The 27,945-nt window shown below is 46.1% G+C and overlaps 1 long non-coding RNA gene across 1 annotated transcript in view; it reads right to left on the bottom strand.

Moving 5' to 3' along the window:
* LOC138504675 (uncharacterized) overlaps positions 1 to 27,945 on the bottom strand; it is a 186,179-nt gene that overhangs the window by 142,894 nt on the left and 15,340 nt on the right. Inside the window, exon 2 of the long non-coding RNA XR_011279893.1 lies at positions 27,007 to 27,114. This is a non-coding gene — a long non-coding RNA (uncharacterized lncRNA). The remainder of the gene's footprint in view (positions 1 to 27,006; positions 27,115 to 27,945) is intronic.

The following is a 27,945-nucleotide window of genomic DNA, read 5'->3' as shown; positions in this document are numbered from 1 at the left end:
AACGCTGGGTATTAATCGCGTTATAAATAACCAATTACAATTTGGGCAAAACAGCGGATATTGAAGATGTTAAGATAAATTCAGAGCCAGTAGAAGCATGTCTATGAACTTTGCTGTGATTTCTGAAACTGCAAAGGGTCACTTTAGATGTTTACAATGATGTAGGAGCATGACAAAGGATCTGGTGAAATCTGCTTTTAAAGGAGAATCTGCGGACAGGTAATTGTAGATATTGGCACTATTAAAGGTGATACAGGCTCTTTCAAATCTATTATCAATATAGAGATTTCCTGTGAGTACATTAATGGCTTGATCTTATTTTGGAGACTTCTTAAGAAATGCTTTGATTAGTCCTTTATTCTGGAGACTTTCGCAGAATTAGTTTAGGTCTTTCCGAAATGTCATACATCCACTTTAGGTTTGCGGCATTGTTTTAGCAATGGCATGGTGATCACTCCTGAATCAATGCCTATTTCAGAGATTCCAGGAAGATCAAAGTTACCACAGCTTTTCAGTCCTTTTACTTTCGGCTAAAGTCTCTTCGGAAAGTGATAGACTTTCTTCCACTGCATCTGCGTGCCCCTTTTGTGGTGTCCTTAGTGCATTGTGTGGAGGGTTTTGACCCATGTGGAATCATTAGACGGGGTGAATGTGGGGATTAAGCTGTCGCTGCCCATCATTTTGCCCCAGAACAAAAATAAATCATTGGAGTGGGTAAAGATGGGGATGCGCTGTCGCCGCCCATCATTTCATCCCAGAATCCAGGAGAGCTGCGCAGTTGTGCGCACACCAAAATGTGTTTAGAATGCATTAATCCAAGAAAATCCCAAAAATGGGTGCAGTACCAGTACTCACCACTATTCAAAAGCCGGCGTTTTAAAACCACTCTGTGTGTTTCTGAAGGCAAGCCAAAATGCCTATTTCAAACCTTGCAACATGTGCAAAATATTCACTGAACACCAGCAGACATTTGGCAGAATGGAGTTTTGTGTGCCTACAAAATCTGGGAAATGAAGAGCCCAAAAACAATGCTTATAACAAAAATGCTATGGAGTCAGCAGCTTAAGCCTAACTGAAACTGGATTTAAAACCACCAAAATCGAAAATGTTAAATTAAATGAGTGACCTATGCTTGGTGTCACATGCCTTTGTAACTGTTGAAATGTCATAGTTTTGCACTTAGAATCAGCATTCTAGCTGCATGTGTAAAATTACAAGTATTTTAAAAGCAACAAAAAGTTAGCTGAAGGTCTGGCTTAAGGAACTTGATTTTGCCTAGCAACTAAACTTCATCAGGAGTGAAATTTGAGTCACAACTATGTTCCCAGGCCAACCTTCCTTTTGCTGCCCACACTAAGGATATGCCAGCTATCTGATAATTGAATTTCCTGTGCTCTGCCAGAGAGTGAACAAAGCCCTCCTCACTTAGGCAAAGGTTTTTATTACAGACGTCGTAAAAAGTGGCTTCCTCCTGGAGAAGCTGGGAGGGGCACTGCCTGTGAGAAGCAAGCTGGCTTGGCAGAAACTGGAAAGACTGGTTTCTGTACCATGTGACCTGAAAAGACACACCCCTGCAGCAAGGATATGGGTTTAGAAAAAGATTAATAACTCATGGTGCGGACATGTGAAAATTTTATAAATGATACCATAATTCTTGTGATTTTTCTGCCCACAGTTTAAGGCGTGGTAGGAACTGGTGGTATGTTCAGGGGGGTCTTAGCGGAAAAGTGGATATTACTATAAATGTGTGCATGTTAAAAATCTGAAACTTCATCAGTTAATGTCCCTACCCCCTGCACACATGTATGTAAAGTTGGGTCCATGTCGGAAATTGAAAAAGCAGTTAAAAAGTCAATTATGTACACTCTTTGAATGTGAGCTCCGAGAATGAGCAGATTTGGACATAGACATGGCTAAATTCAGCCACACCATGTATATGTAATTTTAAACAAATGTGTACCTGTGCAAATATGTTTTTAGGTCAGATATAGATTGTGTGTAAAGTTGACAGGGGTGGGTTCTCTGTATCATAAACAGACCTCATCATGATGACACTTCAATTCATTCCCCCAATCAAGTAAGGAATGAAAATTTGACCAATGACAGGGAGAGGGGCAAGGCTAGTGATGCAACACACACACCCATTCTCAAGAAACAGATAAAAGGATTGAGTCAGGACACATAGAGACATTCAATTTCATCTGCCGCTGGAAGCCCTGCCGGAAAAATCCATACTTACCTCCATCAAACTCCAGAAAGCCAAACTAGAGACTTCAATCTAACCAGAGAGAAAGCAGTGCTGTACCCAGAGAGACCCAGACCAGTAGAGAGAGCTGAACCAGATCACTGTGAAGTGCAGAGACCAGACCAGACCAGACCAGACCAGGCGCTGTGAGCAGAATCCGGAAAGACCTGACCAGACTGAAGTCCGTGACCAAGTCGCTTTCCTGTTCAAAATCTCTTGTGAGTACTTAGCAAAACTCAGAACACATCTCTTAGTTTAAATTCATCTAATTCAATTTATTTAACCTAAGTAGAACTGCCTCCTAGCTGTCACCTGTCATTCTAGCTGCAAAAATTTGTCACTTGTCATTTTGAAAAAGTGTGCGTTTAAAATTTACAAAACCAAAAACGACCTTTATTAAATCGCTCATATCTCCGCAACCGTTTGGGCTAGAGACTTGCAATAACTTTCCTCTGATAGCTTAGAATCGTGGCTTTCCTAGGACCCCAAAACGGTAGAGATAGTCCTTGCGGTTCCTTTGTAATAGCGCTCGGCGCATCCGCGAATTTTGCCGCGATTTGCAATTTCTTCACATGTAAAAAAAAACTGCTGATGCTGATTTCCATTGCCAGAAATTCGTTTAACCTGCTAACTATCCCTGCATCATTGCTAGTGTGAGCCTGGACTAATATTAACTAGATACCACTCATCCTGAACCTCTAAAAGTGAATTAAAAGCGTTTCCAGCATATTTTTCATTCATTGCCAGCACATATCAAAGCTATTTGGGCCGGTGATTTCAAAACTCCTATCTGTGTTCTGTTGTCTAAGCTTGCTGGGGTGGACTGATTACAATTGATTGCATTTCTGAGAACTGTGTGCTTTCCTCCCATTTCCTTGCATTGCATAAAGAGGGGGGGAGGGAATAGCCAGAGAAAAGCGATTACATTGTTTGGTTGAAATCATATTGCGTATTTCTGTACTGCATTCATTGAATATTGCATCCAACTGAGCTTACATAAAGCATCCTCTACCACATTACACTTTTGTTCCTATTTACTAGTGTGCTACCTTATCCATTTCATGTCAACTCATTAGTCATTATAAAGAAGTGTGCTAGTGCCAGATTCTCCGTTGTTAATATTTACCATATCAGATTAAGTGTGATATTCAATTATTAATTTATTATAAGTGTGATATATATATATCTATTGTCTAATTTATCAAATAAATCTTTTAACTTACAAAACAGAACTACTTCTTGGCTCAGTGGGGTCAGGGGGATTCCAAGGGAGGGGTGTCATACAAGGGTAGTCATCCAGAACGCATGAACTGGACCTAAAGATATATCAATAAGGGTTTTCATTCAGTATTATAGACTAGGCGTTAACTTGGCTGTAGTGCTGAATTGAATCCTCTTACAAAGTGGGGGCTCGAGCCGAGACGTTGGGTTAGATTTACCATTTGTGCAGATTAATACAGTGTGCTAACTGACGGGATACATACATCCAGTCGGATCACCACGCTGCATTACGCTGTGAAGCATTCCTCAAAAGGGACACTCCAAGAAAAGTTCTGTTCTGCAAAAATAAATTACTAACTTCTGTAAGTCAGGACAGAGACCAATCTCTAGAATGACGGCCTTAGTAGACATGAAAATAGCCAGAGAGCACCTCTTGCATAAGCTATTTGTGAGAGGTGAATGGACCGAACAGGGCCAGGATGTGTGGTTGCAGGCCATCACACAACAGGTCACTGAAACAGGGTCAGATATATATAGAGATCAGGGTCCCTTACATGTGGCCCTGAGTGAACTATATATGGCTCCTAAAGCCAAAGAGGAACACAATAAGATTGCCAGGATAGCAGCATACCTGTACCTATATATGGGAGACATGCAGGATAGATGTGCTGAAAGCCAAAATCTGGCAAATAGGCAACAGATGGCATTACAGAAGGTCCAATCTGACCTGGTCTCTTCTGAGCAGAGGCTGCAGAGGAGCCAGGAGTCAGAAAATGACAGCAGACTGTACATTACTAAAATAAAGGAGGATATGGAGGTGCTGCAAAAGGAAAAGTCAGAACAGGATACTAGATTTCTGGCCTTGCAGAAGGAACACCAAGAAGGTTTGGACTCCCTACTGCAAAGCCAGAAAAAGCTGGAGCAACAGTTAGACTTTAACAGGGCATGCACGGAGCAGGTAGCCACCCTGCAAAGTCATCTAGATAGAGTGAAGGTAGAGAGCAACAAGCTGATCTTGAAAGACCTGGATACCCAGGCAGAGTTTGATGAAGAACGCCAGAAAGCTGGTGCCTTCCAAAGGCAAAGGGACGACCTGGCGGCACAAATGCAGGCTCTTAGTCAGGAAAGAGACGCCTTAGGCCAGGAAGTCTGCCATTTAAAAAGGAAAATTGAAGAAAATCACCTGGCCCACCAGGGGCTGGGTGACCTCCAAAAAGAAAACCAGAACTTGGTAGAGCACACCAGAAGGGTGGAGGATGCTCTAGCAAGAAAGGAGCAGGCCAATAGGGACATTGCTCAGGAGGTAACCCTCCTGCAGCAAAGACTGGCCCAGTTCTCCAGGACCAACCAGGAAGCACAGAGGGAAAATGAAGCTCTCTGTCAACACAATGATAGGCTCCAACAGCAGGTAGCGATGCAGGAGAAACTGATAGAGTCGAGTAAGGCCTTAACAGAGGAACTGAAAGCACAAATGCAGGCTCTTGCATTGCAACAGGGAGCAGGGGCGGATAGAGATGAGGTCCGCTGGGAAAGAGAGACTCCTGACCATAACCGCAGGAGCCCTAACACCAGGGGCCTTCATCTTCCCCAGTCCCTGGACTCTACCACCCCCATGTCCCCTGGCGCACATGAGCACAGGGCCACAGGGGTGGCAGATTACTATCCAGCTAAGAGTATGGGGCTCATAGGCCAGTACCACTCAGGAATGGAGGGGTGGGCATCCGGGTATGGGCACCCAAGTACAATACAGTTCAGTGGGGAACCCCAGGAGAGTAGGCCCATTAAGGGCATCCTGAAAACCTCTGCCCAGTTAGGTCAGTGGAGGGGGTACCCATCAAATCCTGGCAGCAAGGAGGAATCTGAAGACTCCTCTGAACTGCGCAGGACACAGGAGACCAGGTCCCCACATTCTGCCAGCCATTCCCAGGCTCGCAGAATCCGGGAAAACCTGGAAGAACAGACGGGAACCTCTGGGAGCAGTGCCTCTGAGTCCGACGAAGAATGGACAAGGGTTACCCGAACCAAAAAGGCCAATAAGGCAAAAAGAGCCTTGCTTAAGGACCCCTTAAAGCAGATTAAGGCGATCAGGAGCGTCATCACGCCTTACCATAAGAACTCTAAGTATTCTGTTTGGGAGCACTTAGAGTTGTTTGAACAAATGATGGAGACTTTCCATTTGAAGGACAGCCAAAGCTGCATTCAATACGTAAAGTGGACCTTCTCCCCGGAATACTCCAGTTTCTTTGCGGGGCTGGAGGACCAAAATCATTTAAGATGGTCCACCTATAAGGCGGCCATCCTGAAACATTTTTCTGTTCACAGAAATCCTCAAGAGGCTCGCAAGGCAGCCTACAATTTGCAATGTGGGGAGGATCAGGCCCCACAAGAATTTGTGCAGGAGTTAAAGCGGGCTTTTGCACAGACCACAAGAAGGGTGCGCACGGATAGCCGTGAATTTATAAACACGTTTTTCCATGCCTTGCCCAAATATATCATGACCCAGCTCGTGAGGGATTTTCACGAGAAAAGATCTTTAGACTGGGTCATTCAACAGGCTACCCGCATCTATGAGGTGCAGAAGCCCATAGAAAATAAAAGCAATGCCCAGAAAAACCCCAAAGCCAACAGCACCCCTGCTGCTGCCAAGGTGGCAGAGGTAAAGGTCACCCCCGTTTTGGATTTGGAGATGGGGGGGCCTAAAAACCTACCTGCACCGAATAATGCTAGGCCCAGAAGGTCCTCGGGCCAGTCACAGACAGGGAGCCAGGGAGGCAGCCCCACAAATGGGGTCCCTCGCTCTCCTGACTATGTAAGTCCTCGCTACAAAGGTAACAGACCCATCCTGGGTTATGTGTGGACTCCTCCAGCCCAAGGGGGGGGATCCAGCCAAGCACCTAACCCAGGGAACTTCCCTCCAAACTTCCCACAGGAGGGCAGAAACTTACCAAACCCTGGGCAGAACTTTTTCCCCAGATATCCACCCGACTTCCAACCCCAAAATCATCCATCCTTCTTTCCTCAATTCCCTGAGCCCAGACCACTGAATCCGGGAGAGGGGAGGCCAAGGGTGGAGGGGTACCCAAATCTTCCCAACCCGGGGTATTACCAAAGAAGGGACAGCTACCCTTCCCGGGATCAGCCCAGGGGAGAAAACAGGGCCCCGTATCAGCCTGAGCGGGTTTCCCAGTTAGAGCGCCAGGTTCAAAACATGGCGCGGGATATGGGTCATATACTGAGGGCACAGCAGAACCCTCAGATCAGCATGCCGGCGCAGAACGCACCCAACTCTGGACCTGGTGCTCCAGAACCATGACGGGGGCAGCACCCCGATAACTCACCGGTTCCCAGGGAGGAGGCACAAAGGGAAGGGGGATGTAAAGCCTTGGAGGAAGCTTCCTTCCTCACTTGTAAACAGCCCCTGGAAACCCAGGAACCGGAAACAAAATCTCTTGCCCCTGAAAGTCTGCCTCCTAAGGAGCAGAGGGGGGGTAGGAGAAACAAAAAACCCAAACAGGCTCAGTTTGAGGAGGAGGTACAGATCTTCCAATTTGAGGGAGAGGGATCCTCAGGGGATCCTGGGAAAAGGATCTTCTCCTTCAGAGAGGGGGGAACTCCTCCCAAAGAAAAATGGGTCCCTAGGGATGCAAATCCAGACTGGGGAGATGTGGAGACTGAGCTACCGCCGCCCACCATCTCATTCCAGAACCAACAGCAAGAAAATCCCCTGGTTCAAACCCATCCGGGGGACTGCCTCCAAAAAGGGGGGGGCGGCCCAGAAACGGAGCCAGGGGAACCCACAATGGCTCTGATCTCCAGTTGCAAAATTTTTCTTTCAGATTCCCAAGGCTCTCCACAAAATTCTGCCCAAATCTCTTCGCTAGCGATGTCCAAAACCAGAAAGTTAGCCCACCAGTTGTCCAAAAATGTACATTATCTGTGCCCCCTTGAGGAGAAGGAGGGAAGATATTATGCCCCGGTACAAGTACAGGGGCAGGGTACAATCTCAGCGCTGGTGGACACTGGATCTCAAGCTACCCTTCTGTCCAGAAGGGCCTTTGACGAACTGAATGCAGGAAGGGGAGAGAATTACCAAATTCCTCTCACCTCTCTTCCTGGACAACTGCAGAACTTTGACGGGAAGGAAATTCCCGTTGAGGGGACTGCCGACTTGGACATTAAGATCGGGCGACATAAGTTGAAACACCCGGTCATAGTTGTGACCCCAGAGGGCACCCCTTGTTTACTAGGGAATGACCTCCTGAGAAGGTTGTCACCCCTAATAGATTGCGTAAACAAGGTCCTCTGGACCCAGACTAGCCGACCAATAAAATTAAAACAGAGTGTCAACCATGTTAGTTTAAACGGCACATGCCACATGGTTGAACAAAAATCTGACCAAGTAGAATTTCACTTCCAGAACAACCAAATTCCAGACGTGACAGTAATAGCAGTAGGACAACAGACTGGTGATGGGGGGGTCCTCTCTATTTCTGAAAATCAACCTTCCTTCCAGTCTAAAGTGGTATTCCACGCTGGAAGGAAACACTCTGAAATTCTATACCAATCCACAATCTGAAACTCCCACTCCTATAGTCCAGAAAGATGTGAAATCCGCTCAGAGCCTGGCTGATATTCAGCAAATTGGAGAGCAGTTGTTCATCCCTGTTCAGTTAAATGATGGGAAGGACTCTGTTCTCGCTCGAGTGTGTGTGAACAACGGTAAGAGCTTCATCAGCGAAGCCATGTTCCGCCAACTCCCAAAAGATCCAGCCATTCCCACCTTCAAACTGATAGACAAATGGGAAGTGGACCTGGAAGCACCTAATTCCAAACATCTCCTGCCAAGCAGGTGTATGCTCAAAATCTCCATTGGCAACAAGAGCATAGTCCACAATTGTTGGGTCGTGCGAGACGTCCCTGCCGCCTTTTACTTAGGCAGTGACATTCTCAATCGCTTTGCCATTAGTTTGGACCTAATAAACTTCAAAGCTTGGTCCCGATTAGCGGATAATCCCATGGGCTTTGATGATCCAGAAAAAGCATTTAGGTCAGCTCAATTGCTACCTTATGCAGTTGAAATTCAGGTTAAAGAGGAAGTCACCATCCCAGAAAGGACCCGACAATTCTCCCTGGAAGTGAAAGTTAAAAGGGGACAAGAGTTGAAAAACCCTGATGCTTACATACATCTAAATGCTTCTCTCCAACAGCAAGGGTTGGGGGTAAACCCAACTCCATTAGTCAACATAGAACATGACACCATTCTAATAGAGGTGGATAACAGCGACTTAAAGAGTATTACTCTAGCCGCAGGCACCATTATTGGAATGGCGGTTGATGACCGACATTTCTCCATTGATCTTGTAAATGAACTGTTAGGACTCATCCCCAAGGACTGTTTTGACGGTGACAGTGATGACAACGCAACACCAGACAGGATTTTTACCCGGCATGGGGGGAACTTCCTGGTGTACACTTCCTGCCCCTATGGTAAGGAAGATGTGACTTGTGACTTCAGGAGGGATGAGGTGATTTTTCAAGTCCATGAGGGCTGCCTTTCCCAACTGAAGCCTCCGGTCCAAATCAGCACTCTGACCAGGGACTTCTCCACCCAGCTGGAGGAGGCCGCGGAGATAGCCAAACCAGAGGTCTTTCCAGGCTTCAGGCAGATGGTGGAAGAGAGAGTCAACCTAGCTGATGCCTGTGTGACTCTGGAACAAAAGCAAAAGTTGAAACAAGTTTTCTTGGATTTCCAAGATCTCTTTGCGGTAGACTCATATGACTGTGGTCGCACTGACATCCACACAACAACAATCCCCACGGACCCTGGCATGACTCCTGTGTTTGTGAAGCAATATCGCTTGCCTCTCGCATCAATGGAGTCCCTCACTGAAATAATTAAGAACCTTGAGTCCCGGGGAATAATCCGTCCAGTCCACAGCACCTTCAATAATCCGGTGCTGGGAATATTGAAGCCGAACGGCCAGTGGAGACTCTGCGCCGACCTTAGGGAGCTCAACAAACGGGTCCATACTTCCCGATGGCCCCTGCCCTACATTGACCAAGGGCTGGCCCAGATTCAGGGGTCACAGGTATTCACTGCAATAGACCTGACCAATGGATACTGGACCGTGCCTGTCAGTAGGGAGGACCAATACAAACTGGCTTTTACCTTTGGGGGCCAGCAGTACACATGGACCCGGACTCCCTTCGGATACCTCAACTCCGGCAATGAATTCAACATTTTTCTACACAAGGCCATGCCCGACTTGGGTGCAAGGGGTAACCTGGCTTATGTAGATGATGTCCTCATCAAAAGTTCATCTGTGGAGGAACACATAGCGGAGATCCGTTATGTTCTGACACAGTTGAGGGCCGCCGGAGCAAAACTTTCCTTTCAGAAAGCACAGTGGTGTAGAACCCGTGTTAATTTCTTGGGGCATGAGATTACTCCTCAGGGTCTCTGTCCCCAGGAAAAGAAAGTGGAAGCACTCCAGAAACTGAAAGACCCCACAACTCTGCGGGAACTAAGGAGCCTCCTTGGACTGACTAATTACAGCAGAAAGTTCATTGAGGGCTACGCAGAGATCACCAGACCCCTGATTCATCTCCTGAAGGGGGGGGGTCAAGTGGGAATGGGGTCCAGAACAAGCCGAGGCAGTAAAACAACTCAAAAGAAGCCTCTCACAAGTGCCTTGCCTAGCTTACCCTGTCAGAAACAAGGAGTTCTTCCTGGAGACGGGGTTCTCTAATACGTGCTTGACGGCAGTATTATATCAAAAGCATGACAAGGTCAATAAAGTAATCTCCTATGCGAGCAAAACTTTATCCTCTGTGGAGGAAAAATTCAACGATTGTGAGAAGGCACTCCTGGCAACGGTGTGGGCATTGAAGAATTACCGCCCGTTTATCCAGGGGGAACACATCATAGTGGAGACTCCACACCAGCCTCTGCAGTATCTCCAAAGTGACAGAATCCGGGCCGGAAATGTGAGTAATTCCCGAATTACTTCCTGGATTCTGTCAATGCAAGGCTTTCCTGTGGAGGTCCGATATGGCCAAAACAAGAAGAGTCCCCTCGCGCAAGGTCTGGCTGACTTGCATGATTGTGCCAGAGAAAACTGTCTCGAGGACGAAAGTCTAAAAATAAAGGACAACATGGAGGCATACCTTAATTCCCCCCACAAAGTCTTTGAAGAAGACAAGTGTGTGGGAATGCCCACTGTGTATGTGGATGGATGCTCTTACCATGTCGACAACAACGGGGAGAAAGAACTGGTGGCCGGCGTAGGGAATGCATGGGTGAATGAGTCCCCAGAACCCTCCGCTGGATACAAAATTGGTCCCCGAAGTAGTCAGGTGGCAGAATTGATGGCTGTGCATCAGGCCATCCTCACTGCTGTCCAGCATCAACTCCACGAACTGGTCATAATCACAGATTCGGATTATGTACGGAACGGGTTCGTGGAACACCTGGTTAATTGGAAAACCAGAGGCATGTTATGTGCTAACAACAAACCCTTGAAACATGGGAAGTTGATCCAAAACATTGATGATCTGGTCACCTCGAATGGGATGACCATCTATTGGAAGAAGATCAAGGGTCATTCCAAAGTAGAGGGACCAGACAAAACTGGAAATGACTTAGCTGATCAGCTGGCCAAAACCGGAGCCATCCAAGGGGATCTAATTGAGATTGAGTCCCTGTTGGGGGAAATCCAGGTCACTGCCATCACTAGGTCCCAGACAAATGCTCACAACGACCTCTCAATTGCACAATGGAGTAAGGAGACCCCTGATGCTGATCTGATTACCGCTCAGAAGGGGGATCCAATAATTGGTAAATTTTACCAGCACCTTGAGGACCCTGAGAACTTTCCCCTGACGGATACCGATTACATTGGGAAAGAGGACCTAAGAGTGTTGATGAAATGTCCAAAAATGTTCCGGATCCAAGACGGTTTGTTGGTAAGGAAATCCAAAGCTGGCCACGATCAGTGGGTGGTTCCTACCTCATTCCGAAGCCTGATGTTAAGTCACGCCCATGATGCGGCCACTGCCGGTCATAGGGGGTTTCACACAACATTGGAAATCTTAAGAGAGGTTGCATACTGGCCACACATGGGGCAGGACCTCGACCAGTACCTGAAGGGTTGCCTTGTGTGTGCACAATTTCAGCCATCATCCCTCACACACCGGGCGCCTTTACAAAAGCGGGGAATGACACTGCCATGGTCAGATTTACAAATCGACTTTGTAGGCCCTGTGATTCGCTCGGCTAGGGGGAATAAGTACATGTTGACCGTGACATGCTTGTTTACCAAGTGGGTGGAATGTCTCCCAGCCCCAAATTGCAAGGCAGAAACTGCAGCTGCCTTGATGATTAACCACATCTTTTCCCGTTTTGGTCTACCTCAAAGGATTGAGTCAGACAGAGGTAGCCACTTCACCAGTGAAGTAATGACAAAGATGTGGGAGATACTGGGGGTCAAGAGAAAGCTGCATATTGCTTATAGACCAGCTTCTTCTGGGGCAGTAGAGAGATATAACCGGACAATTGTGAGCATATTAAAGAAGTTTGTGGCAGATTCTGGGCCAAGTTGGGATATCCGATTACCTCTGGTCTTAATGGCCATCAGATCTACCCCTTCATCTGCAACCAAAATGTCACCATTTGAGTTGATGACTGGGCGCAAGATGGTGCTTCCTCAGCATTTGCTCTACAGGACCCAAGAGCAGACACTGATAAATGCCTCCACTACTCATGAGTATGTAGAGAATTTAAGGAAACACCTCCAACATGCTTTTGCTTACGCTCAGCGGAATCTAGAAAGATCGGCTGATAGTATGAAGACCCATTATGACCTGAAAACTTCCAGGAAGGAATATCAGGTGGGAGACCGGGTCTATCTATACAACTTCCAAAGGAACCAGGCCAAGCAGCGCAAATTTTTGCCTACATGGAAGGGACCCTTTGAGATCGTCGATAAGATCTCCCCTGTGGCCTACAAGATCCGCATCCCCAAAGGCGGTTCGGCAGAGGGGGAAGACAAGTGGGTCCACATAAACCAGTTGAAATGTTGCCATCCCAGGCACACTCTGCAACAACTGGAGGAATCCTCTGGAATCCTAGCGGGTACTGTATCAGACTAATTCAGTTCCAATCATAAAACCTACCACATCTAGTCTCTAAAATATTGTGATTTACATGAAACTGTCTCTAGTGATACTGTTTTTTTTTTCAAAATAAGAATGTAATGTTTCGTTATGATGAAATGCATATGCCTCCCCACTATCTCAACAGTGGTGGAAAAAAATCGTCTATGAGTAGGTATTGCCGCTTTTGCTTTATCATCCTAGGAGAGATGAAACCATGAAGGATGACCAAGAAGGACGATCCGGAGACCGGAGGCAGAGACGCAATGGGCCCAGTGGACCGCCCAATATTCCCATCAGGACCGGCGAGGAGAACTGATCGATCTGACCGGATAGAGAGGAAGATGCTGAACTGTGCCATCTACAGAATTGGAAGAAGATAATGTGGACATACCAGCGCCAGGGTTCAAAACCTCCCTTGCAACCGACTCCCCCTTGACTCAAGTCAAAGCGCAGTCGGGCGGGGGGGCTTGTGGAGGGTTTTGACCCATGTGGAATCATTAGACGGGGTGAATGTGGGGATTAAGCTGTCGCTGCCCATCATTTTGCCCCAGAACAAAAATAAATCATTGGAGTGGGTAAAGATGGGGATGCGCTGTCGCCGCCCATCATTTCATCCCAGAATCCAGGAGAGCTGCGCAGTTGTGCGCACACCAAAATGTGTTTAGAATGCATTAATCCAAGAAAATCCCAAAAATGGGTGCAGTACCAGTACTCACCACTATTCAAAAGCCGGCGTTTTAAAACCACTCTGTGTGTTTCTGAAGGCAAGCCAAAATGCCTATTTCAAACCTTGCAACATGTGCAAAATATTCACTGAACACCAGCAGACATTTGGCAGAATGGAGTTTTGTGTGCCTACAAAATCTGGGAAATGAAGAGCCCAAAAACAATGCTTATAACAAAAATGCTATGGAGTCAGCAGCTTAAGCCTAACTGAAACTGGATTTAAAACCACCAAAATCGAAAATGTTAAATTAAATGAGTGACCTATGCTTGGTGTCACATGCCTTTGTAACTGTTGAAATGTCATAGTTTTGCACTTAGAATCAGCATTCTAGCTGCATGTGTAAAATTACAAGTATTTTAAAAGCAACAAAAAGTTAGCTGAAGGTCTGGCTTAAGGAACTTGATTTTGCCTAGCAACTAAACTTCATCAGGAGTGAAATTTGAGTCACAACTATGTTCCCAGGCCAACCTTCCTTTTGCTGCCCACACTAAGGATATGCCAGCTATCTGATAATTGAATTTCCTGTGCTCTGCCAGAGAGTGAACAAAGCCCTCCTCACTTAGGCAAAGGTTTTTATTACAGACGTCGTAAAAAGTGGCTTCCTCCTGGAGAAGCTGGGAGGGGCACTGCCTGTGAGAAGCAAGCTGGCTTGGCAGAAACTGGAAAGACTGGTTTCTGTACCATGTGACCTGAAAAGACACACCCCTGCAGCAAGGATATGGGTTTAGAAAAAGATTAATAACTCATGGTGCGGACATGTGAAAATTTTATAAATGATACCATAATTCTTGTGATTTTTCTGCCCACAGTTTAAGGCGTGGTAGGAACTGGTGGTATGTTCAGGGGGGTCTTAGCGGAAAAGTGGATATTACTATAAATGTGTGCATGTTAAAAATCTGAAACTTCATCAGTTAATGTCCCTACCCCCTGCACACATGTATGTAAAGTTGGGTCCATGTCGGAAATTGAAAAAGCAGTTAAAAAGTCAATTATGTACACTCTTTGAATGCGAGCTCCGAGAATGAGCAGATTTGGACATAGACATGGCTAAATTCAGCCACACCATGTATATGTAATTTTAAACAAATGTGTACCTGTGCAAATATGTTTTTAGGTCAGATATAGATTGTGTGTAAAGTTGACAGGGGTGGGTTCTCTGTATCATAAACAGACCTCATCATGATGACACTTCAATTCATTCCCCCAATCAAGTAAGGAATGAAAATTTGACCAATGACAGGGAGAGGGGCAAGGCTAGTGATGCAACACACACACCCATTCTCAAGAAACAGATAAAAGGATTGAGTCAGGACACATAGAGACATTCAATTTCATCTGCCGCTGGAAGCCCTGCCGGAAAAATCCATACTTACCTCCATCAAACTCCAGAAAGCCAAACTAGAGACTTCAATCTAACCAGAGAGAAAGCAGTGCTGTACCCAGAGAGACCCAGACCAGTAGAGAGAGCTGAACCAGATCACTGTGAAGTGCAGAGACCAGACCAGACCAGACCAGACCAGGCGCTGTGAGCAGAATCCGGAAAGACCTGACCAGACTGAAGTCCGTGACCAAGTCGCTTTCCTGTTCAAAATCTCTTGTGAGTACTTAGCAAAACTCAGAACACATCTCTTAGTTTAAATTCATCTAATTCAATTTATTTAACCTAAGTAGAACTGCCTCCTAGCTGTCACCTGTCATTCTAGCTGCAAAAATGTGTCACTTGTCATTTTGAAAAAGTGTGCGTTTAAAATTTACAAAACCAAAAACGACCTTTATTAAATCGCTCATATCTCCGCAACCGTTTGGGCTAGAGACTTGCAATAACTTTCCTCTGATAGCTTAGAATCGTGGCTTTCCTAGGACCCCAAAACGGTAGAGATAGTCCTTGCGGTTCCTTTGTAATAGCGCTCGGCGCATCCGCGAATTTTGCCGCGATTTGCAATTTCTTCACATGTAAAAAAAAACTGCTGATGCTGATTTCCATTGCCAGAAATTCGTTTAACCTGCTAACTATCCCTGCATCATTGCTAGTGTGAGCCTGGACTAATATTAACTAGATACCACTCATCCTGAACCTCTAAAAGTGAATTAAAAGCGTTTCCAGCATATTTTTCATTCATTGCCAGCACATATCAAAGCTATTTGGGCCGGTGATTTCAAAACTCCTATCTGTGTTCTGTTGTCTAAGCTTGCTGGGGTGGACTGATTACAATTGATTGCATTTCTGAGAACTGTGTGCTTTCCTCCCATTTCCTTGCATTGCATAACGAGGGGGGGAGGGAATAGCCAGAGAAAAGCGATTACATTGTTTGGTTGAAATCATATTGCGTATTTCTGTACTGCATTCATTGAATATTGCATCCAACTGAGCTTACATAAAGCATCCTCTACCACATTACACTTTTGTTCCTATTTACTAGTGTGCTACCTTATCCATTTCATGCCAACTCATTAGTCATTATAAAGAAGTGTGCTAGTGCCAGATTCTCCGTTGTTAATATTTACCATATCAGATTAAGTGTGATATTCAATTATTAATTTATTATAAGTGTGATATATATATCTATTGTCTAATTTATCAAATAAATCTTTTAACTTACAAAACAGAACTACTTCTTGGCTCAGTGGGGTCAGGGGGATTCCAAGGGAGGGGTGTCATACAAGGGTAGTCATCCAGAACGCATGAACTGGACCTAAAGATATATCAATAAGGGTTTTCATTCAGTATTATAGACTAGGCGTTAACTTGGCTGTAGTGCTGAATTGAATCCTCTTACAATTGACTACTGTAATTTGCTGTATTTAGCTCAGCCAGGCTTTTTGATTAATCGCCTTTAGGTTTTACAAAATTCATCTGCTCGATTTGCAAAAGGCACTTCTTTCAGAACCAATATTTCTCCTGTCCTTCGATCTCTGCATTGGATCCCAGTCACCAAACTAATTAATTTTAAATCCCCCTGCATCATACATCGAGCCTTTGTGGCATGGGTGCAGAATACCTACAACATACATTTCACCCATGACCCTGTGAGTTTTTTTTTGTATCACTAGCTAGATACTGGCCTTATCCATGTCCCCAGATATAGTCTATCCCACGTGGGAGGGTGAGCTTTCTCCATTGCTGCTGCCAAACTTTGGAATTCTTTTCCGTGTACTCTTGGGGGTCACTGAGAACCATCTGCTTTTTTTTGTAAGTCACTAAAAACTCTTTTGTTTTAGTTGGTTCTCATCTGTTCCTTCCCTCGGGTCTGCCTCTCTTTTTCCTGCCTCCTTTTAGCACCAAGATGCCCTTGGCCGCATGTTGCAAGCTATCAAATGCTGTAACATAGCATCAATGTATCCATAGCATAGAGTAACCCTTTATGGCTTTGCTGGCCTTTCTGAGACTTCACTCTACTTTTTTGCTCCCCTTAACAAAGTACTGGATTTTACTACTTGCACCATCTACAACTCACCCCAATCCTCTCCCACTTCCTCTCTCCTCCAACAGGCCAGACAGCTGTCCAGGTACTACCGGTCCCATTAAGAAGTCCAAAACCTTTGGTCTTTAAATCCATCCACAGACTGAACCCCAACTACTCATCGTGTTATCTCCGTCGCTCAGGACTCTCCCACTTGCACCGCTTGCTCCCAGGCCCTTCTCAACCTATGGGTTCCCCTCCTAAACTGTGCTGCCCCCTGCTGTCACGCATTCTCACTGCTAGCGACTCTACAATGGAAGTCTCTTCCTCCAGAATCAAGAATAGTTCCACGCTGCATTGATCTCACAGGTGCACCCCTTCAATATCGTGATTGCTCTCACGGCCCAGTGCTGCTAATGCTGTAGGTGGGTGTTTTGTCTTAATTCTGTATAGAGATATGCATGGTACCTTGTGTACGTTCCAGTGTGTTTCTCCCACCTCCACTGGGCGTCTTATCACTGCCATTATTGCCCCGCCATTGGAAAGCACCACGTGCTGAGATTGCCCTGTGCTCTTTGACACTATTAGATAAAGTGTTTCTTGAGGAAATGGCAAGTAATACATACAAGGTATAAATAATGCAAGGGATTCATGATTGCCGATGTGCATTATTGTGTATTATGTCGGAGGGTGATTAGTCCTCACTCCCCACTCCCTCGGTTATCATCATAAAATGACATTAGGACTCTATGGTCCCCTATCAGGACCAAGTTAGGGACTCCCTCCAATCTCTCTCTCTCCCCCACACTTGCCGCCTTTGCTGAGTTCGACACTGCACTGGCTACCCACTTTGACTATCACTACCGGGTCCCCTCCTGTACGCCAACCACCAGCGCAGGACGAGAATCTACCTCCACTGAGGCCACAGGCACAAAGCTCACTCTCCTACGCTCCTCACCACCTCTCATGCCTCTGCCAAATCTTCCTGCTGAAATGCTCCTATATCCTCTGTCTGCTTGCACCCTCAATAGCCGTTTGTGCCTCTAAAAGACACGCGTGCCCTCTAAACGTTGGTCCATGTTCAATTCCCCCTCTTTTTTGGTGACATTTGCTCATAGCAAATGCAGGAAATGGGCCGGAACAAGGCGGAGTGGCGCACCGGCAAATACTGTCTTGGCGGAGCTCTGCTCCATCTTTCAGACCCAGGGGGTCCCAGACATGACTCTCGCATATCCTGTGCCTCATCGAGCAGACCTCTTTCAGAGGACTCGTGCGTGTCTGCTCATTGTATTGCGCAACCTATTCTTCAACAAGCGTTCAGAACATGCAGTTCTGTAGCCTGCATACAGCCTCACATACAGCTTTGCAGCTGTTCAATCTTCTATATATGTCCTGCATTTTACAGATCTCTCTTTATTAGGGTATTGTGACAAATTAAAACAGTACAGTCCATTATTTGCTTAATATTTTGTTCCCATAATGCTTTTTGCTATTGTGCAAATCACCAGGATTGGGTTCTATATAGAGATGAGCGGGCCTCATTACGAGGTTGGAGGTAGCCTTGCTGGTTTTACCGGCAAGGCTACCTCCAAACTCGCATCCGCGAATGGGCAATTACTGGGATATTTCGTCCCAGCCGGACCCGGTTATTGCCCTTTCGCAGGTGCGGGGCCCGGTACATCCCCATTCCATAGGGCTCAATGGGAATGGGGAGGGTTGTAGCAATGATACCGTTAATAACGGTACTGTTGCTACCATCAACTTCTGCTCGCGGGTGCCGTTACGGCCACCAGGTCAGTCCTGGTGGCTGCAAGGGAACCCGCGAGCAGAACCCTTAGTATGGCGGTATGGAATCAACGGTGCCAGTTGCGATACCGGCACTGTTGTGCCTTGCCGCCATACTCGTAATGAGGCCCACTGTGTTGGGCAACCTTGCCAGAGGCCACACCCCTTGGTCCCATCCCCTCCGTCCCAAAGCTCCCCCTCTCCTTAGAAGTGACGGTACCACAAATAAATGTTTTCCATTTCCAGCACTGCTCATATCGCTCCTCTAAAATCATTCAAATATGTGACACAGTGTCCAGCCTTTCATCCATCCCCCTTCAACCTTCTACTATTCTCCACCACTAGCCACTCTTTTCTATTTCATTCCTCTCACATCTTGCCTTCCAAACGTATTCACATCCTCCACTCAGACAAACCATCCTGTGCACCCGCTCCCATTGTCCCGTTCACACCATGTACAAATAATACGCTTGAACCTGTCACAGGCTCTGACCTCTCCTCCCTGTGCAATCCTTCTCTCCTTCTCACAATCTTGCTTTCTCAAACCGGGCATCTTTGAAGCCTGCTTTACAGGAGTCCCGGTCATGCCCATCTTAAAAGAAGCTGATGCTACAAGTCCTTTTTCTACAGACCCAATTCTAACATTTGCCTCATTGCTCCAAAAAACTTGAGAGTGTTTTCATTTGGCCCTATGTTGAAATACCGAATTTAAAATAAAGAGGTTGTTTTTGTGCACTTTTATTTAAAAGAATGGGGGGAGACCCATACACACACCCCCAACATGCACTCGTCCTTATTGTATTCACTTATCCAATCCCCCAACTATTGTTTGGTTAACAAAGGTGTCAACAAATCAAAAAATTCAATCTAAAAAACTCATATTTTTTGCCCTTGTTATTTTTATGTTCGAGTTTCTTTTGGTCATATTTCACCAGGATTTTGGTATCCTTTTTTAATACATAGATGGGGGAGTTGGGTAGGGGTTTAAATGAAGGTAAGAGGAAATGGAGAGCAGGGGGTTTCCCCACGCATTATTAAAAAATAAAATTGCGATAAACCCCAAAATAAATTTTGGAATTCGACCAAAAAAACTCTTGTCTTTTGGGTCTCGTTTCTTTTCTCATTTTTTTAACATAGAACCTTTACCCTATCATCAACAATCTTGAGGTAAACATGATCTGTGACTGCTTCCAGTCTGTGTTTGACCACAAACACCACAGAAATTGCTCTTAACAATGACTTTAAATTTCATACCATGCCCACTTCTGCTCCACCCTCAATATACTTACTCTCTCTGCCGCATTGTTACTTCAGATCCTCCCTCCTCCAAATGCTCTCCTCCCTAGGAATCATATTGCTGGCCTCTTATTACTCTGACCACTCCTTCTCCATCTCCTACCACTTTTAACACCGCCCCCCCTTCCACTGGGAATCCCACATGGAACAGTCCTGGGCCCACTCCCCGCCACTATATAAACCTCCTCCCTGGTTAAACTAATCTCATCTTTTGGCTTTTCTTACCCCCTTTTTGCTGATGACACCCATATATTGTTATCCTTCTCACCTTCACCTATGACATCACACAACACTATTTTGAAAATGTAAGGTTGGTCTCCACGAAGCAACTTGTTTGGCTGAGACTGTTCATTTCTAATTTACAGGAACTTGATATGTTTTCCCATAAAGAAGATCTGCTTACTTTAGATTACGTTTTTTTTTTTTTTCCCAATTGTAGGTCGGTTGCTATATAGTGCTGGTTTTAACCACATCTGGGAGTTTTTCCACAGATTATTGAAGGTCATTTCTATCTTATACTTAGTCACTACTACTGATGCACTATCTCTTCTACTTTATGCATATATTTCATTTTTTTTATTCGTAGCTCGAGATCTGGTCCTTGGAGATTTGTTTTCTTCAAGACTTGTTTAACTCTTATAATCAGTTACATTAATTGCTTATAATATTGAAGTGGGAGAATGGAGAAAACGGCTCCCAAAAGTCCTGTCCCACCCTTGGCCTAGAGGATCACGGCCCAGACACCCACCAAGAGAGGAGTTCGCCCACATCCCAGCTGATCAAGTGCCTTGGTACAGAAACATACGGATGTGCCCACCCGCGTGCCCACCAGCCTGCCGTACCTTTACCGGCGCCTGCGGCTCGGAGGGACTCGACTGAATCATCAAGCACTATGCTGACTCATCGTTAGAGATGCCATGACGACCCAGCCAGCAGACAGAATGCCCGCGCAACATATACACTGGACATTCCCACACCAATCCGCACGAAGAACATACTCAGTGCTATGACGAAGGTGACAGACACACCCATAGACGCGCATCTTTATTATTTTTCACTTAGGCTCCTTAAAATGCAGAAACGCAAGACGCACAACGAACTCATCTAAAAGCTTGCTTACGCTTCTCCTAAACCTATGTGCAACTACAGAAGAACCTATATGAAGACACGACAACATGGACAAGCAATTCGGCACCATAACCTAAAGCGCCTGTGTACCAGACGGTTCCACATATACACCAGGCCCAAGTAGGCCTCAAGCAAGAGTCTCCATGAACATTGCAATGAGTAAAAGTAAAGTCGCTGATCCCGCAGAATGAGCCCTGCTAAAGCAGACAGTCAAGGACACGATGTTGCTAAAACTGACATACCACAAGCCAACATCAAGGTCACCTCCCAAATTAAGTAAAGCGCACAGTGGAAAATGCAATATTAATTGTGCAGAATTATGCCTCAAACACGGTCCCACCTCACGTGACCAAGCCGAACCTGACAGAGTGCCAGATCCGGGAGGAGAGAGAGGCGCCTGGGTACCTCGCTTCAAAGGCCAGGCAGATACAGGCGAACGTCTCAAAGGACATCTGCAGCAGTGGGAGTAACCGGCCTTCCAGCATATGAATAGGTCTTACCTTGTCTACACATATCACTAGTGAAACATTGTTGCAAATGACAGGTGCACCGCGAGCTGGGAACAGCGATGGTCCCACACTGGGGAGCTCGTGCGTGGACCAATCAGAACATAGGGCTCCTATCACTGACGCCACTAGCACTGACCAATCCTCAGGGGCTTCCATGTAACAATTTTCATGTATCAATTTGAAGGGACAACCCATGTATACCACCTGACTAACCCTCATCCACTAGTAGAGCTCTCTATATGTGAGCTATACTAACCCTACCACTCGAGGAGCCAATCCAGGGTGGCGATAGGTTTTTTGTTAACTTTCCCAGGTGACGCAAGTAGCGCGTCATACTAAGGTAAAAAGGGCCTGCGAGCCCATGGTGAAGAGAGAGAGTATCAGGACGGACGCGTACGTTACTTGACCCATCCCTGCCGTTTGTTCAATAAACAGCAGAACCACCTTGCTTCTTGTGTGTGCCTCATACTCATTTTTGGGATTCACGGGAGGAGTTGGGGCCTCCCTGCCCGGAGGTCTGCAGACGGCTCTGCCGGCCCCGGCAGAATTTTCCCCCCGACAATATATTGAATTGAATGACTACAATTATCATCATGAGAACACAATTATGCGAATGGCATGTTTATATCTTGTCAATTGAGATTGGATATTGGAATAAATAGGAATCACTGACCTAGCTCTACTATGGATTAGATCCTTCCTAACAAACAGAACAGAAACCGTATGGAATAAACCTTTCAAATACACCTCAAAAGAATCAACATGTGGAGTACCACAAGGGTCATCCTTCTCCCCATTGTTCTTTAACATATATCTGGCTCCACTACTCAAGGTCATTAAAAGACACTGCCTCACATTCTACAACTATGCTGACGACACACAAACAGTCTACAAAATACAAGACACACAGGAAAAAACACAACTCGGGAGGACTGCCTCAAAGATCTCTATGACTGGATGAACTCAAACAACCTCAAACTCAACCGGGCAAAACAGAAATAATGACCATATTCAAAAGCGAAATAAACAATCACTACATCCCATGGCAAATTGAACTTGGTACAGCACCTGCTTCATCGACGATAGTTAAGAACCTGGGAGTTTTGATGGACAACGAAGTAACGCTAGAGCCACAAGTAATGCTATAATCAAGAAATGCTTCTTCCTCCTACGTGCATGTAAAAAGGATCCTACCATTCCTCTCTTTCACTCACAAAACGCTCACCATCATCGCTCTCATCATGCCCAGAATAGACTACGCCAACAGCCTATACCGAGGAATGCCAGAATGACTCTTAAAAAAACTGCTACGCATCCAAAACGCTGTGGACAGACTCCTGCTCAAACAACCACGAAGAGAACACATTACAGGAGTAGAGTTCCTGAGAGGGAAAATAAACATCTACCACCCAACAAGACCACTCAGATCAAGCAACAACATCCGCCTAGAAGCAAAACGAACATTTGGAGGATAATCTTTCTCTCCCCTGGCACCAATAGATCATTTTCAATTTAAAAAAACGACTCAAAACATGTCTCCTTACCCCAGAACAAGAAGAAAACAACTAGAAAGCATATACGCAACAGGAAACAAGAACCCCAGAGAGGGAACCCATGATCCCTAACTTCCTCACTTACCTTCCCTAACCGGAGGGATGGGGGGATGCCAATAACGCATAGCATTATGCCAAAGCATAAACGTAGGTAAGCTAGGATCTAGCTTGGGGAAAGGCAAGGAGGGACCTTGAGGGCAGAGAGAATATGGCATATCCACATACCCCTACTCTACAGAGGAATCATAGGCAGCTGAGAACCGCCAACACGGAAATGGGCAGTAAGGGAGCTGCATCCTGTAAACTATACATACCAATACCAGAGTGGGTGAACACGCATGGCTTCAACCAGGTAGACAAACCAATAAAGCAACACAGAGGAAAACTGCCACCCCATCATACCGTCCAAAAAGGCGGACAAACTACAATACCAAACTCACAGGATAATCGCAGATGTGGTACAAAGAATAGAAACACAAATATTAAACATTTAAATAAAAGAAACATAAAGCCAACTAATCCAAAAGTAGAACAACCTCTACTTTCCCCCATACACTTTTCACACGGAAACCCACACAACCACTACTCTGCAAAGCAATCCGCACATACTTCTCAACACCGCAACAACAAACAAAACATAACCCGTTTCAACAGCACATGGGAACTCTCACCTATCGATAACCACACTCAAGCTCAGCGCATGAATAAAACCGAACTGAAGCTGCCAACAGGACCTCACAGCTCTCACGATCCTGCTCCTGCTACATCCTACTAGCCCCCACCCCTCTTCTTCCAGGACCTCCAGAGCACCTGGGGCCCAACCCCGGTGGTGACGGTGCGTGGCACGAATACCTTTGCCATAACGTAACATAATATATTGAATTTAATGATTTCAATTATCATCATGAGAACATAATTATGAGAATTGCATGTTTATATCTGGTCAATTGATTATTTATATATTCAGTAAATTGCTACATTGTTGAATCTTCTCTGGATTTTTTAAGTAAACTTTAAGATAGTCTTTCTACAAGTCATCATTGGATAACATGGTTCAGATTTCTTGCATGATATTTAAATTACTATCCCAACTATCATCAGAATGTAGGCCTAAAATTGTTTTTTGTCTACATTAAAAATAGATAATAACATTGCTCCTGAAGGAAAATGGTTCCCGAAACGCATTGAGCATGATTGAAAACATCAAAAAACTTTTTGAAAATACCCTGGAGTTTGATAACTGCTTTTGAATTTCTTTGTACTTTAACTTAAAATTCATTCACTTTCATTATTTATGCTGGTCCAAAAAACAGTTTACAACTGACCTCTCCCAGTTTAGAGGTGTGCAAGGGACAGGGGTATCCCTTAATTGGGATCCCTGCATTTTCTTTGTGTATACACCACTATTGTGCCAAAGTCGTTCTCTTCCCCTGAACCCAAATACAAATGGAGTGTATTTCAATATGATAACAAGTTATTGTGTGGCATGCGGGAAACTATTGTGGTTTAATCACAGAACACCAAAGCCGGCCGCTTGTACACCATTCGACATTGGGTGCCATTGCACTAATCTTACTCCCGGCATCCAGTGCCAACATAACTCTCCCACCCCCTATCTCCTTTCTGCTTTCCCGCCTGTGCTCCTCGCTCCATAATCTAAAGCATATGTATACCCTTGGAGCCCACTCCGACCGTGAGTTTTAATGAAATCACTTCATCACTGCCAGGTAGTCAGGGTCAGCCTTCTAAAAATCACAACAAACTCTAATCTCTACCCTGGTCTTCAGTAGACTTGACTGATTTTCCAGCCTGCTCGTGGTCCTCCCTCTCTACTATTTCACTCTCCTCAACAAAGTACTCAACTTTGCCACACTCACCCTCAACAAATTTCCTAGCGTGTGTCCCATCAAGTGTACTGTCTCTGCTTTGGGAGACTTGCAATGCAAAATCACTCCCTCTTCGTGTTCCTGCTCCTTGTCTTTGATTCTATCCAAGGCCTAGCACCTCAAGCTCACTCGGGATTGTCCAACTCCAGGCCTCAAGGGCTGGATCCATGTGGGGCTTTCAGGATACCCCTCATTAATATTCATGCGACAAATGTGCATACAATGATTCTAAATGTAATCTAATTTGTCCTTGTGAATATTAATAGGGGATATCCGGAAAACCCGTCAGGGTCCCGGCCTTCGAGGCCTTGAGTTGGACAACCCATTGCATCACCCTCTACTCTCCTACTCGGCATTTCTGCTCTACAAGTCCCAGCAACCTTGCTGTCCCATGCTTCCCGTCTACGCCTCCCGTTTCTGCTCCATTGCTCTACTGACCGTCACCAGTCACCCAGTACCATGGAAGCACTTTAATCAGTGGAGTTATTTAAGAACAGACTCAAATTTCACTTGCTACTCTAGACAGTGAGGTGGCAATTTATGCTGCCCAAAATGTCCCAATCCATCTGCCCACCCTAACCTGATGCCTATCATTTTCATACAACTGCATGCGTATTTATGTAATTGCTGCCCCATGGTCTAAATGTAAACTATATCCCTATAATAAAGAGACCCCTTTTATGTTCTTAAAACATTACCCCTGAACCACTCCCCTTACCTTCACCAAAGTTGTCATTAAAACTACATATAGGGCCTTGTAAAGGATTTGGCTCCACTCTCTATGTTTGTGTCTTATGCACAGCACTTTTAGTAGAAGTGTTCAAGTACCCCCGCACTTCCCCCCCTCCCCTGCACTTGCGCAATCTCAATGTCACCTGGTCTAGTAAGATCGTTGTCTCTGTCTTCCCTCTGTTCCCCCTCCATTGCCTCGTAGCGCCTTGAAGCACTTGTGTATAGGCGCGTTATAAATATCATATCATATCAATCAACCAAATAAATGAAAGCACTAGTGTAAATTGATGAGGGGACAGCAAGGGGCACGTGAAGAAGCTGAAGGGGGTGGGTGGTTGCAAATAAAAAAATGGTTAAACAGGAGGACAGTTGGGAGCAGCAAAGGGCAGAGGGTCTAGGGGAGAACATGGGAAGAGGGGGGGAATGGGGGTGAGGAATGACGAGAGAGAGCAGGGAGAAAGGGATCTAAACAGACGAAAGAAGATGACCGGAGACAAGGGAGTTAGATGGCGAGGTGAGAGATGATAGAAGGGCGCGAGAAGTGAGAGTTGGTGGGAGGGGACAAAGAACAGAGAAGGGATTGTGGAGCTTATATGTGAAGAGAGGCTGGAGGGAGAGCACAGCTTGGTATGACAGAGATAAAAATGCAGATATACAGGTGGAAAACGACAGAGAGAGGGGGGGAGAGAGAGGAAGAGAGAGAATGAGAGAGAGCGAGAGAGAGGGGGAAGAGAGAGAGCGAGAGAGGGGGGAAGAGAGAGAACGAGAGAGAGCTAGAGAGGAAGAGAGAACGAGCGAGTGGTAGAGAACGAGAGATAGAGAGAGCGAGAGGGGGAAGAGAGAGAACGGGAGAGAGCAAGAGAGGGGTAAGAGAGAGAGCGAGAGAGGGGGAAGAGAGAGAACGAGAAAGAGCGAGAGAGAGGAAGAGAGAACGAGAGAGTGATAGAGAACGAGAGATAGCGAGAGATAGCGAGAGAGAGGGGAAGAGAGAGAACGAGAGAGAGCGGGAGAGGGGGGAAGTGAGAGAGCGAGAGAACGAGTGAGGGGGAGAGAGAGAACGAGAGAGAGCGAGAGAGAGGAATAGAGGGGGGAAGAGAGAGAGGGGGGAAGAGAGAGAACGAGAGAGAGCGAGAGAGGAAGAGAGAACGACAGAGTGATAGAGAACGAGAGAGAGCTAGAGAGAGAGAGAGAGAGAGTAATAGAGAACGCAAGAGAGCGAGAGAGGGGGGGAGAGAAAAGGAGAGAGAACAAGAGAGAGAGCGAGAGGGGGATCAAGGGAAGTGAGTGGAAGAAGGTCACAGCGAGAGGTGTAAAGGCTTAGGAATGCTCACAGACACCCACAGAGGCATGTGTGTGCCGAGGCCTACCTCGTGCCAAGGAGACGCCTTTGGTGAGAGGGTCTGCTTCTAGTCCCCATGCCGTGGTCCTCAGGCGCAGATAGGGGGTTCCAGGTGTTTCAGTCCAGCCTGCAGCGCCTAAAAGCAAAAAACAACCTTCCTTGAGTAAACAAGGAGCTTTTTTTGTGCATCTTCAGGTTTGACCCAGATGATGGTCTGGCAGAGTCTTTCTTCCTCCTGTCAATCAAATGTGCTCATTTGAGCCTCTGGGGGTTATGACACCCAAACCATATAGGCGCCTCTAGTCGCGGAGCGCCTCGGCTGACAGCACCCCAGCCTCCTCTGCGCCATCACTGGCAGCCTCAGACCCCACACCCGGAATGACAGGATAGGCGAGGTGGGCCAATGCGTGTGGGGGGACCTGGGAGAGGTAGTGTGCACTGCTGTCCTGCGCGTGTGCCCAGTGGCAGGGCACTCTTCGGGGGTCCAGTGCGATGTCTGGAGATGGGAGAAGCACGGGTAACATTACTCGCCACGCCGCAGGCTCTGGTCACTGCACGTGCCACTTCTGACACCGCCCTGTGTGTGTCCTTTTACACAGTAAGGGGCGTGTCCTTCTGTCGCCATTGCCACTCGGCAAGGCACTCACTCTACTCCAGCTCGCTACCCGAATCCCTCTGTCTACGCCCCCGGTGTTTTCCTCCGTTTTTCTCGCTCAGTGTACATCATGTCCCCTCTTCACTCTTTTCTATCGCTCCCTCGCTCAGCTTCTCTCTCTTCTTCCACTCTCTTGTTCTTTTGGCATCTCTCTCACCCTCGCATTGCCTGTCTCCTCCCTTCTCGATTCATCATGCCGGTAAGATAGCTCAGTGGGTTGAACGCTCACTGCTGCAAGCTGAGCGTGAGCAGGTTTGAATCTCGGCAAGGCCAACTCATCCTTCCAGGTTGCTAAATGAGTACCAATTTCGG

Source organism: Ambystoma mexicanum, chromosome 11, assembly GCF_040938575.1.
Source record: "Ambystoma mexicanum isolate Mex_15411 chromosome 11, UKY_AmexF1_1, whole genome shotgun sequence".
In the NCBI taxonomy this organism is placed as follows: Eukaryota; Metazoa; Chordata; class Amphibia; order Caudata; family Ambystomatidae; genus Ambystoma; species Ambystoma mexicanum.
Note: the sequence above shows the minus strand (reverse complement) of the source record. Positions and strands in the feature narration are given on the sequence as shown.